The following is a 13804-nucleotide window of genomic DNA, read 5'->3' as shown; positions in this document are numbered from 1 at the left end:
GCAATTTTAAGTAACTTTCTAATTTTTGGTTCAGAACCTGGGTAGTGCTTGCTTAATGTAACCACCAATCAGCAATCGCTACCCAGGGTTCTGAACCAAAATGTGCTGGCTTCTAAGCTTGCATTCCTGCTTTTCAAATAAAGATACCAAGAGCACAAAGAACAATGGATAATAGGAGTAAATTAGAAATATACATAATTAAACCTACCCTTAATTTACATTATATCCCTGTCTGAAAGCTGTACTTTTGCATGTTATGCTCTATTTAATCTGTGATATTTGTCTCTCTGAATAAAGTGGCCCTTATGAACTTTTTTTTTATTAGTTTTAATACAAATTCATTGCGATAACAAATTCACATTCATCTATACATTGTTAAGTGTACATTCTGCTATATAATAAAACAGAACGCTTTTTTATACATTTTTTTACCTTAAAAAGAAAGGAAAGAAAGGAAAAAAGAAAAAGAAAGGAGATAGAAGAAAAATGATGAAATTATTACAATATAGATCCACCAATCTTATTTCATTAATATTCACCTAGATTACGAGTTTTGTGTTCTGATTTCAACGCTGAAAAAATGGCCATAGCTGTACCGCAAGCATTTTAGCCTGTAATGCATTGTCAATCCCGCACTCAAAAATATCACGTTTTTGCGTGGGATTTCCATAGCGCTGGTATTACAGGTTGTGCAGTGAGGCTAAAATGCTTGCGTTGCAGCCTATACCGACATGATCCGTTCTGCTATCTGTGACCAGTAGTTATGGATTTTGCGCAACAAAAATGTTACACAAAACTGATATCTAAAATGTTACAAAGTGCACTAACACCCATAAACTACCTATTAACCCCTATTCCGCCACCCTCCCGCATCACAAACACTATATTAAACTTATTAACCCCTAATCTGCTGCTCCTGACATCACCGCCACTAATAAAATTTATAAGCCCCTATTCCACCGCTCCCTGACATCGCAACCACTATAATAAAGTTATTAAACCTTATTCCCCGCACACCCCAACATCGCCCACACTATAATAAAACTACTAACCCCTATTCCACTGCTCCTCGACATCACCGCCACTAAATAAAGTTATTAATCCCTAAACCTCTGGCCTCCCACATCACCGCCACAAAAAAAACTTATTAACCCCTAAACCACCAGCCCCCCGCCCCACATCGCAAAAAACAAAATTAAACTATTAACCCTTAAACCTAACAACCCCCTAACTTTAAATTAAAATTACAATATCCCTATATTAAAATATATAAAAACTTACCTGGGAAATTAAAAAAACCTAAGTTTAAACTAACAATTAACCTAACATAATTATTATACTAAAATTAAAATAACTACAAATTAAATAAACTAAATTACACATCAAAAAAAATAACTAACACTACTAAAAAATTAGGTTAAAGCTCGTGACAAGCTTGTGTAGTGCTGATAATTAACGTAATATACCTGCCTCAGTTAACCTTTAAGATAGGTATTATTAACCTGTTCATTACTCAGTCCTTCTTTTACAGTGTATTGAGAGTATTGTTTTGTATATTAGTACATTTACAGTACATATCTCAACCATAAGTGTGTTCTTATCTAAATTTCTCACTGTATGGTTTAAAAAAATTGGTAATAATTATAATACAAGTGTATAAAGCCTATGTTAAATACTTATATAACTAATAATTAATAAGAGGCAAATGCCTCTACTGTCTAGATTAATGGATGTTTTGAAGTTATTCACTACTCAAACCTGATTTACAGTAAGGTAAGAAAGTCTGTTTTCTATTAATTTTCATTAATTATCTTTGAACTTCTTACTAGATCATCTGGAAGTATTTTAGCATTTTATTTTCAGCACTTCTGACCAGGATTTTTGTTGCTGTTTAGTTTGCATCTGTGATGTCTTGCCTGTTTGTTGGGTCAGAGGGGCTTATTTAACAAAGGTCTGTCGGACCTGATCTGATAGTGCGGATCAGGTCCGACAGACCTTGCTGAATGCGGAGAGCAATACGATCTTTGTATTCAGCATTGCACCAGCAGCTCTGGTGCATCACCACCCCCTGCAGATTCGCGGCCAATCGGCTGCCAGCAGGGGGGTGTCAAACAACCCAATCGTACTCGACAGGTTATGGAGCAGCGGTCTTTAGACTGCTGCTTCATAACTGCTGTTTCTTTCTTTTCCTGCAGGCTCGCCAGAAACACTGGGCTTCAAGCTACGTAGGGAGCTTGATAGATATGCCCCAGAATGTCATTTGAAGATATGTTTAGTAACTCACAAAATTTGTGATGTCCTCAGTGGTTTTGCACTCTATTTGTTTTACATTTCTTTGTACAAGGATTAAGGTTGGAAACCCCCACCTATATGGTATCTTCAAATTCCTCAGATGCTGGTGCAGGGGTTTAGCTGATAAATCTTGAAAAATCTGTATCATCACTGTTTGGTACTGTAGGGCCAGATGTAATCTTGCAAGGTTATATATGATTTCTCTATGCTTGTAAACTTGAAAGCATACTATAATATCTCTTGGTGGGTGGTTTTCAAGCGGTTTCAGTCTTAGAGCCCGATGTGCTCTCTCTAGAGGTATTTCAGGTAGTGAGATGTTATTATCTTTCAACATTTCCTGGAATAGAGATTGTAGGGTTCTGGTATTGCAGCCCCTTGGACAGTTTCTGGGATGCCTCGGAAATGCAAGTTACTGCGACATGCTCTGTTCTCGAGCTCATCCACCTTATTTTCAAGGTCTATGATTTGTTGTTGCTGATTTGTTTATGTTGTCGTTACTTCCATAAAATATATTATATCACGGCTTCCCCCCAGAGCAAACATTGTCTGAGGCCACGTCGTGATTGGAGGAAGTCGGATTCGTCATTGATGACATATGAAGAGACTTGCGACAGGCGGGGGAAGCGCTGGAGCGGCTTCCAGAATAAAAGGTAAGTATTTTTACAAAAACACAAAGAAAGAGCAAAGGGTTAACTGCGCAAAAAGGAAACCTATTAAACCTGTGGTAAACAAGAGGAAACTCCCAACCTCTAATTAGTTAAGTGAGATAAAGAGAATAATATGGAATCTAAAAAGAAACCATAAGATTCAACTAACACAGGCGCTGAGCAGCTTAAAATAGAAAAATATAAAAAATAATAATAATTTATTGAGCATATAACGCCAAATATATGTGCGAGTGATAACACCTGGTGCAAACTAAATAAACCAAAAAAGTGCTAACAACAAAGGAATATTAAAAGTGTATAAATTTAATTACATATGTGAAACAAATAAAATACAAAAAGTGTATTTTGCAAACACAATGGCGCTGATCAGACGCAATATTGAAGTGTAGTATACAAACAGCAACAATGTGTCATAATATACAATACAAATGGAACGATATAAAGAGTGTGGTTGTAATCGATTTCCAGATATGATTCAATGTGACGGTTTTTGAATTAGCCCAGATTTGAAGAAGGATTTTGATCTTCAATTGGAGCTGGAACGAGAAACTGCACCTACGGAAGCCGGAGAGAGACAAAAACAAAACAGAGCAGTTTTGTTTTTGTCTCTCTCCGGCTTCCGTAGGTGCAGTTTCCCAGTTACCTGTGTGTAAAGGTGTTTGCAACTTTTCTTGCTGGGCTGAATTTTCTGCTTCCTGCGGTTTGGAGTTTTATGCCACTGAGAGGAACATATAGGACTAAACCACCGATCTCCGGTGTAAGTATAAGTGATAACCTTATGCTGTTGCCTCTTCTGTCGTTTTATTGGTCTTCCTCATCTCGTTCCAGCTCCAATTGAAGATCAAAATCCTTCTTCAAATCTGGGCTAATTCAAAAACCGTCACATCGAATCATATCTGGAAATCGATTACAACCACACTCTTTATATCGTTCCATTTGTATTGTATATTATGACACATTGTTGCTGTTTGTATACTACACTTCAATATTGCGTCTGATCAGCGCCATCGTGTTTGCAAAATATACTTTTTGTATTTTATTTGTTTCACATATGTAATTAAATTTATACACTTTTAATATTCCTTTGTTGTTAGCACTTTTTTGGTTTATTTAGTTCGCACCAGGTGTTATCACTCGCACATATATTTGGCGTTATATGCTCAATAAATTATTATTATTTTTTATATTTTTATATTTTAAGCTGCTCAGCGCCTGTGTTATTTGAATCTTATGGTTTCTTTTTAGATTCCATATTATTCTCTTTATCTCACTTAAGTATTTTTACAAACACTATGAGCTGCTGGTGCAATGCTGAATATGGAGAGCATATTGCTCTCCGCATTCAGCGAGGTCTTGCAGACCTGATCCGCACTGTCAGATAAGGGCCGCAAGACCTTTGATAATTCGGCCTCTCCCTTTGGCCAATCCGAGAGCGACAACAAGGTCGTGCCTCTCCTTCCACCCAATAGAAACGGGAGGTGTGTCAAGATATCTACGGCACTTTCTACAACCCTCCGGAGTACACACAGACCCGCTAGGCAGCACAGGACGCGTTCAGTTCGAAGAAGGGAGCAGATGTCTGTTTGAAAGTCCCAGTTAGCAAAGGAAACAGCTCCCTAAGGACTGAGTGAAGTAAGCTGTGAGACCTATGTAAGTGACATCCTTTTTTGTATCTACCTGGCTGGGTCGTTTATTGTCTATTTTCTATTTGCTGGGTGAAGGAGAGGCTGCTCTATCCCTGTATGGAAAAAAAAGAGGAAATAGTATCCCTATTTTCAGTTAAATCTGGACACAAGAGTTAATAAAAAAAAAAAAGGGGTGTTTGTGATTTCCCTTTTGAAAAACAATCTTTGGTATATTGTGCCACAGAAACTATTAAAGGGACACTGTACCCAAAAATGTTCTTTCGTGATTCAGATTGAGCATGAAATTTTAAGCAACTTTCTAATTTACTCCTATTATCAAATTTTCTTCTTTCTCTTGGTATCTTTATTTGAAATGCAAGAATGTAAGTTTAGATGCCGGCCCATTTTTTGGTGAACAACCTGGGTTGTCCTTGCTGATTAGTGGATAAATTCATCCACCAATAAAAAAGTGCTGTCCAGAGTACTGAAACCAAAAAAAAGCTTAGATGCCTTCTTTTCAAATAATGATAGCAAGAGAATGAAGAAAAATTGATAATAGGAGCAAATTAGAAAGTTGCGGCTGCATCAACTTTCTGGTTGGAGAATTTAGTGCAACAAGAATTGGATTCTGACATATCTAGCATTATTCGCTTACTGCAACATGCTAATCATTTTATTTGTGATGTTAGATCCATGTCTTTAGCTATATTAGCTAGAAGAGCTTGGTGGCTTAAATCTTGGAATGCTGATATGACATCTAAATCTAGATTACTATCTCTTTCTTTCCAAGGTAATAATTTATTTGGTTCTCAGTTGGATTCTATTATTTCAACTGTTACTGGGGGAAAGGGAGTTTTTCTGCCTCAGGATAAAAAACCTAAGGGTAAATCTAAGGCTTCTAACCTTTTTCGTTCCTTTCGTCAGAATAAGGAACAAAAACTCAATCCTCCCCCAAGGAATCTGACTCCAATTGGAAGCTTTCCTCAAATTGGAATAAATCCAAGCCTTTTAGGAAACCAAAGTCAGCCCCTAAGTCTGTATGAAGGTGCGGCCCTCATTCCAGCTCAGCTGGTAGGGGGCAGATTAAGGTTTTTCAAGGATATTTGGATAAATCTGTTCAAAATCAATGGATTCAGAGCATTGTCTCTCTAGGGTATCGAATAGGATTAAGAGTAAGACCTCCTGTGAGAAGTTTTTTTCTCTAACGTATCCCAGTAAATCCAGTAAAAGCTCAGGCTTTCCTGAAGTGTGTTTCAGACCTGGAGTCTTCAGGGGTAATCATGCCAGTTCCTCTTCTGGAACAAGGTTTGGGGTTTTATTCAAATCTATTCATTGTCCCAAAGAAGGAAAATTTATTCAGACCAGTTCTGGATCTGAAAATTTTGAATCGTTATGTAAGAGTACCAACTTTCAAGATGGTGACTATAAGGACTATTCTGCCTTTTGTTCAGCGAGGATATTATATGTCCACAATAGACTTGCAGGATGCATACCTTCATATTCCGATTCATCCAGAACATTATTAGTTTCTGAGATTCTCTTTTCTAGACAAGCATTACCAATTTGTTGCTCTTCCATTTGGCCTAGCAACCGCTCCAAGAATCTTTTCAAAGGTTCTGGGTGTCCTACTCTCTGTAATCAGAGAACAGGGTATTGCGGTGTTTCCTTATTTGGACGATATCTTGGTACTAGCTCAGTCTTTACGTACTGCAGAATCTCACATGAATCAACTAGTATTGTTTCTTCGGAAACATGGTTGGAGGATCAATTTACCAAAAAGTTTCTTGATTCCTCAGACAAGGGTCACCTTTTTAGGCTTCCAGATAGATTCAGTGTCCATGACTCTGTCTCTAACAGACAAGAGACGTTTAAAATTGGTTGCAGCCTGCCGGCACCTTCAGTCTCAGTCATTCCCTTCAGTGGCTATGTGCATGGAAGTTTTAGGTCTCATGACTGCAGCATCGGGCGCGATCCCTTTTGCTCGTTTTCACATGAGACCTCTTCAGCTTTGTATGCTGAATCAATGGTGCAGGGATTATACAAATATATCACAATTAATATCCTTAAATCCCAATATACGACACTCTCTGACATGGTGGATAGATCACCATCGTTTAGTTCAAGGGGCTTCTTTTGTTCGGCCAACCTGGACTGTGATCACAACAGATGCGAGTTTTTCAGGTTGGGGAGCTGTTTGAGGATCTCTGACAGCACAAGGGGTTTGGAAATCTCAGGAGGCGAGATTTCCAATAAATATTTTAGAACTCTGTGCAATTCTCAGAGCTCTTCAGTTTTGGCCTTTGTTAAAGAGAGAACCGTTCATTTGTTTAAAGAACAGACATTATCACCAAAGTGGCATATGTCAATCATCAGGGTGGAACTCACAGTCCCCAAGCTATGAAAGAAGTATCTCAAATACTTGTTTGGGCAGAATCCAGCTCCTGTCTAATCTCTGTGGTGCATATCCCAGGTGTAGACAATTCGGAAGCGGATTATCTCAGCCGCCAGACTTTACATCTAGGGGAGTGGTCTCTCCATCCAGATGTTTTTTCTCAGATTGTTCAGATGTGGGGTCTTCCAGAGATAGATCTGATGGCCTCTCATCTAAACAAGAAACTTCCCAGATACCTGTCCAGGTCCAGGGATGTTCAGGTGGAAGCAGTGGATGCGCTGACACTTCCTTGGTGTTATCATCCTGCTTACATCTTCCCGCCTCTAGTTCTCCTTCCAAGAGTGATTTCCAAAATCATCATGGAACAATCATTTGTGTTGCTGGTAGCGCCAGCATGGCCACACGGGTTTTGGTATGTGGATCTGGTTCGGATGTCCAGTTGCCCACCTTGGCCACTTCCATTACGGCCAGACCTACTATCTCAAGGTCCATTTTTCCATCAGGATCTCAAATCATTAAATTTAAAGGTATGGAAATTGAATGCTTAGTACTAAGTCATAGAGGTTTCTCTGACTCAGTGATTGATACTATGTTACAAGCTTGTAAATCAGTCTCTAGGAAGATTTAGTATAGAGTTTGGAAGACTTACATTTCATGGTGTTTTTCTCATAAATTCTCCTGGCATTCTTTTAGAATTCCTAGAATGTTACAGTTTCTTCAGGATGGTTTGGATAAGGGTTTGTCTGCAAGTTCCTTGAGAAGACAAATCTCTGCTCTTTCTGTTTTATTTCACAGAAAGATTGCTATACTTCCTGATATACACTGTTTTGTACAGGCTTTAGTTCGTATTAAGCCTGTCATTAAATCAATTTCTCCTCCTTGGAGTCTTAATTTGGTTCTAAAGGCTTTACAGGCTCCTCCATTTGAGCCTATGCATTCTTTGGACATTAAACTACTTGTTCCTTTTGGCTATCTCTTCTGCTAGAAGAGTTTCTGAGCTATCTGCTCTTTCTTATGAATCTCCTTTTCTGATTTATCATCAGGATAAGGCGGTTTTGCAGACTTCATTTGAATTTTCCCTAAGGTTGTGAATTCTAACAACATTAGTAGAGAAATTGTTGTCCCTTCCTTGTGTCCTAATCCTAAGAATCCTTTGGAATGATCCTTACATTCTTTGAAAGTGGTGATGAGAGCTTTGAAATATTATGTTGAAGCTACTAAAGATTTCAGGAAGACTTCTACTCCATTTGTTATATTTTCTGGTCCTAGGAAAGGTCAAAAGGCCTTTGTTATTTCCTTGGCCTCTTGGTTAAAACTTTTGATTCATCAAGCTTATTTGGAGTTGGGTCAAGCCCAGCCTCAGAGAATTATAGCTCATTCTACTAGATCAGTCTCCACTTCGTGGGCTTTTAAGAATGAAGCTTCAGTTGATCAGATTTGCAAAGCAGTGACTTGGTCCTCTTTGCATACATTTACAAAATTCTACCGTTTTTATGTATTTGCTTCTTCAGAAGCAGTTTTTAGTAGAAAAGTTCTTCAGGCAGCTGTTTCAGTTTGATTCTTCTGCTTTTGATTTAAATTTTTTTCTTTCAAAAATGAAAATAAACTTATTTTTTTGGGTTGTGGATTAATTTTTTCAGCGCTATATGGCTGTTTTTATTTTATTCCCTCCCTCTCTAGTGACTCTTGAGTGGAGATCCACATCTTGGGTATTGATATCCCATATGTCACTAGCTCATGGACTCTTGCCAATTACATGAAAGAAAACATAATTTATGTAAGAACTTACCTGATAAATTAATTTCTTTCATATTGGCAAGAGTCCATGAGGCCCGCCCTTTTTATGGTGGTTATGATTTTTTGCATAAAGCACAATTATTTCCAAATTTCCTTTGTTGATGCTTTCTACTCCTTTCTTTATCACCCCACTGCTTGGCTATTCGTTAAACTGAATTGTGGGTGTGGTGAGGGGTGTATTTATAGGCATTTTGAGGTTTGGGAAACTTTGCCCCTCCTGGTAGGATTGTATATCCCATATGTCACTAGCTCATGGACTCTTGCCAATATGAAAGAAATTAATTTATCAGGTAAGTTCTTACATAAATTATGTTTTTTGACAAGGCTTCAGAAGTTAAAAAGTATATAGAGACTGGATAATTTCTTAGAAAGTATATAAGGAAAAGGCTAGCTGTATACTGAGTCCTTAATTTCTGAATAGTAGGAAGTATAGGTTAGACAGTGTTAGTGAAGTTGATTTTTTGTTTTTTTGCATATTTTTGTATTTGTCTCCCCTACCCTTTTTTTTTTTTTTTCTTCCGCTCCCTCCTCCTCTCCTCCACTGACCGTCGCACCATTGGCGTTCTCCACTGACTTCCCTCTGGGCAGCACTATGTTTGCTTATAATGATAGATGGGTGAAGGAATTAAAGTACTAGCATGGAATGTAGGGGGGATAACTTCCCCCGTTAAGCGTAAATTAGTTATCAAAACGCTAGCATCTCACCAACCAGATGTGGTTCTCCTTCAGGTGACTCACCTTAATTAACCAAATTATCAAAAATAAAAAAATTAAACCTAACCCCTATGAAAATAATAATAAAAAAATAAATAAAAAAAAACCCTAATCTAATGCTAAACTACCAATAGCCCTTAAAAGGGCCTTTTTGTAGGGCATTGCCCTAAGTTTAACAGCTCTTTTCCTTAGAAAATACTAAGCCCCCCCCTGTAACTGTCATGTTCTGTCTCAGGATATTTTGTGAGAGCCTCATTGTCTGGAACAGTTGCTGTAAACGAAGATTAATAGAAGCCATACAGATTGAAAAGATAACAGATTTATTTAAATAACAAAATACTTTGAGCAAATACTTGCAGGGTATTTTAAAGATATACTATTCAGGTATGTTATGTCCACATACGCTATGAGTGGAAATGAACAAACAAGTAAGCAGCGATGCAGATTTAAAAAGAAAGTCTTTCTCCTGGTAATATCTGAAGTGCAGGATTTGCACAAAAACAGGAAACAACCTTGTAAAATTTCCTCCAAATATGTACTGAAGTACAGGAAACAGGTTCTGGCTTGTGACAAAACAGAAACAATGTGCAGCCTAACAGCCAGCCTTAAATAGGGAGGTTTTGCACAGGATTGGTTCAGAGTAAATCCAAAATTGAGAGCACCTGTGTTTTGCACAGGTGTAATTACAAGTAAGACGAGTACTCATTTAACAGATATTAAATTGCATGCTATTGCATTTGAAACTCCTAAACTGCTAGAATTGTCTGTGGCTCAACATACAAGCAAACAGAGTAATAAGCACAGTTCAAATCCCTGCACAGCCCTTTTGAGCAGAATGCCTCCCAGGCCTTTTCTTTTTAGTCTGGAGGCTTGGTTCTTGACACTAACAGTAAACCCCCACCCACTAAACCCCCCAAAATAAAATAAAAACTAACACACAAAAAATCCTTAACTAAACATTGCCCCTTAAGGGGCATTTGAATGGGCATTGCCCTTAAAAGGGCATTCAGGATTTCAGTAGCTCTTATCCTATTGGCTCCCAATCCGGTTTCAGGAGCAACCACAGCACCGAGACCGCCCTCTTTGTTGCCACAGACGACATCCTCACCCTACTCGACCGAGGAGAGACCGCCGCCCTCATTCTCACCCACGCATTCAAGGCCCTCGACAACATCGGTCCCGAATACTTGAACCAACGCGTTACCTTCTACACCCCTGCCAGACAACTTCGATCGGCCGACCAAGCCCTCGCTGTCATCCCCTGCATCAGGGAAACCACAGCGGGAGGCAGATCCTTCTCTCACCTGGCTGTCAAGACTTGGAACACCCTCGCGCTGCACCTTAGACAAGCTACCGCCCTAACTAAGTTCAGAAAGGACCTCAAGACCTGGCTCTTCTACTGAACTGCAACCCTCAGCGCCTTGAGACCCTTATGGGTGAATAGCCGCGCTTTACAAGAACTCAATAGATAGATAGATAGATAGATAGATAGATAGATAGATAGACCGTGGCAACAGTATGAAGAGGAAGCTCCATGCCGGAAGTATTCAGGATGGACCCACTCCACACCACCGGAATGAAGATAGAAGACGCCGCCTGGATGGATGAAAACTTTGCCGCCTGGATGTCCGGACTTCAGAAACTGTAAGTGGATTGTCGGAGGTTAGTTTTAGGTTTTTTAAACTTTTTTGGGGTGTTTTTTTTAGATTAGGGTTTGGGCTATCTTAAAAGAGCTGAATGCCCTTTCTAGGGCAAGAAAAAGAGCTGAATGCCCTTTTAAGGGCAATGTCTATACAAATGACTTTTTCAGGGCAATGGGTAGCTTAGGTTTTTGTTAGAGTTAGGTTTTCTATTTTGGGGGTTTGGTTGGGTGGTGGGTTTTACTGTTGGGGGGTATTTGTATTTTTTTCAGGTAAAAGAGCTAATTTCTTTAGGGCAATGCCCTACAAAAGGCCCTTTTAAGGGCTATTGGTAGTTTATTGTAGGCTAGGGTTTTTTTTTTTTTTCGTTTTTTTATAGGGCTATTAGATTAGGTGTAATTGTTTTTATTTTGGATAATTTTGTTTGTTATTTTTGTAATTTAGTGTTTGGTACTTTTTGTAATTTAGTACTTTTTATTTTTTGTAATTTAGTATTTTTTATTTTTTGTAATTGAAGATTTTTTTTTTAGTAGTGTTAGTTTTTTTTAATGTGTAATTTAATTTACTTAATTGATAGTTATTAAAATTTTAGTATAATAGTAATGCTAGTTTAAATTATAATTTTAATTTCCCAGGTAAGTTTTTATCTATTTTAAAATAGGGATCTTGTAATTTTAATTTAAAGTTAGGGGGTTGTTATGTTTAGGGGTTAATAGTTTAATTTTGTTTTTTGCGATGTGGGTGCTGTCGGTTTAGGGATTAATAGGTTTATTTAGTAGCAGTGATGTGGGAGGCCAGAGGTTTAGGGGTTAATAACTTAATTTAGTGGCGGCGATGTCGGGGAGTTGCGCAATAGGGGTTAAATATGTTATAGTGTTGGGGATGTTGGTGTGGGGTAATAAGGGTTAATAACTTTATTATAGTGGCGGCGATGTCGGGGAGCCGCGGAATAGGGGTTAATACATTTTATTAGCGGCGGCGATGTTGGGAGTGGCAGATTAGGGGTAAATAACTTTAATATAGTGTTTGCGATGCAGGAGTGTGGCGGTTTAGGGGTTAATAGGTAGTTTATGGGTGTTAGTGTACTTTGTAACAGTTTAATTATAAGTTTTGTGTACCAGTTTTGTTGCGCAAAACTCATAACTACTGTCTCAGATTGCGGAACGAATCGTGTCAGTAAAGGCTGGAATGCAAGCTTTTTAGCCTCACCGCACAACTTATAATACCAGCACTATGGAAATCCCATGAAAAAACTTCATTTTTTTTTAGTGCGGGACTGATGTGGCGTTACAGGCTAAAATGCTTGCCATATAGCTATACCGACAAGACTCGTAATGGCCGTGTTACTGTTTTAACGCTGAAATGGCAATTTTTTCAGCATTAAAACATGAACACAAAACTTGTAATCTAGGTGTATGTTAGTCATAATAAGGGTTAGTTCTCATGTTACTTTCTGTATTAAAACATTTTGCTCCAACTATCTTCTCAAGGCCACCGCGCAGAGCATAAAGTAAGCAAGCTAGAGTGTATTCTGAAAGAAAAAAAAATCAGCTTTAATATCTGCTAATATTTAACTGTTTGATTCATTATTTGTGCATGGAATTGTGAAAAGTTTCCAACAATGGTTGAGCATTGCGCTCAAGCAATAATTAAATTAACGGAAATGTTAACCAAAATGAATAGCTCTGGTAAAGTCCTTGTGACTGCTCATATTGGACTTGATAAACCCAAAAACTGTCCCATTAGATTTTATTTCAAAATATCTCATGACGTTTTAGAAAGAAAATGACTGTTTTATAGTCCTTCGCTATTGATTGGTCCTGCAATTTTTATATTTAAATCTATTAATTATAATTAAATGTCACACAGCATGTGACAACCAATAGAATGTGAAAATACATAAAACATGATTGTAAAATCTAGAAAAAATAATGCCTCTTGTATGTATTTAATGTTCAAAGGGACAGTCTACAACTTAGCAAAATGAATATTGTTTCTGGCCTGTTTGAAATATCTGCCAAGCTCAGCACGATCTGGGCTGCATCTAGGCACTCTGGTAAATAGCATTGACAGTGTGTTGAACCAAACTAGTGAGTCTTTTGTGATTGGATGCCATATGCAGCCCAGATTATGATGTCATCAGTGGGCGGAACTTAGCAGCTATTTCAAAGTGACCAGAAACAATATTAATTTTAAAATAACTTTTTTACTGTTCCTGCTGCATGATATAGAAAGGGGTGCAGGAAGCTTTTTGCAGCTTAATCTAAGGTAAGACTTTAAGATGACTAAGGCATAGACTGTCCCTTTATTTAGTTTATCCTGCAAGCAAACCCCATTCTGTACAGTGAGAACATAAAGTTCATCATGACTAAAGCAGCTACATAGTTTAAATTGTGGAAATCTCACAATTTTTCCAAAATTTGATTTATAGATTGTGAACTTTGTAAAGCTAAGAGTTGCATCCAGTTTCTTTTGCAATATATTAATATTCTGCACTGTTCACAAAAAAGAATTTTGCATAAAAAAGTTATAAGGGCTCAAACATAGAGAAACATACATATCTAAATGTGTGTGTATATATATATATTCATTAAAATTATGGTGGAGATAAAAATCTGAGATTAAAATCCTCCATGTCTCAAAAGTAAATCAATACAACATTTTTGCATATTATTA

This window comes from Bombina bombina, chromosome 10 (genome assembly GCF_027579735.1).
Source record: "Bombina bombina isolate aBomBom1 chromosome 10, aBomBom1.pri, whole genome shotgun sequence".
Taxonomy (NCBI): Eukaryota; Metazoa; Chordata; class Amphibia; order Anura; family Bombinatoridae; genus Bombina; species Bombina bombina.
This window is presented reverse-complemented; position numbering follows the sequence as displayed.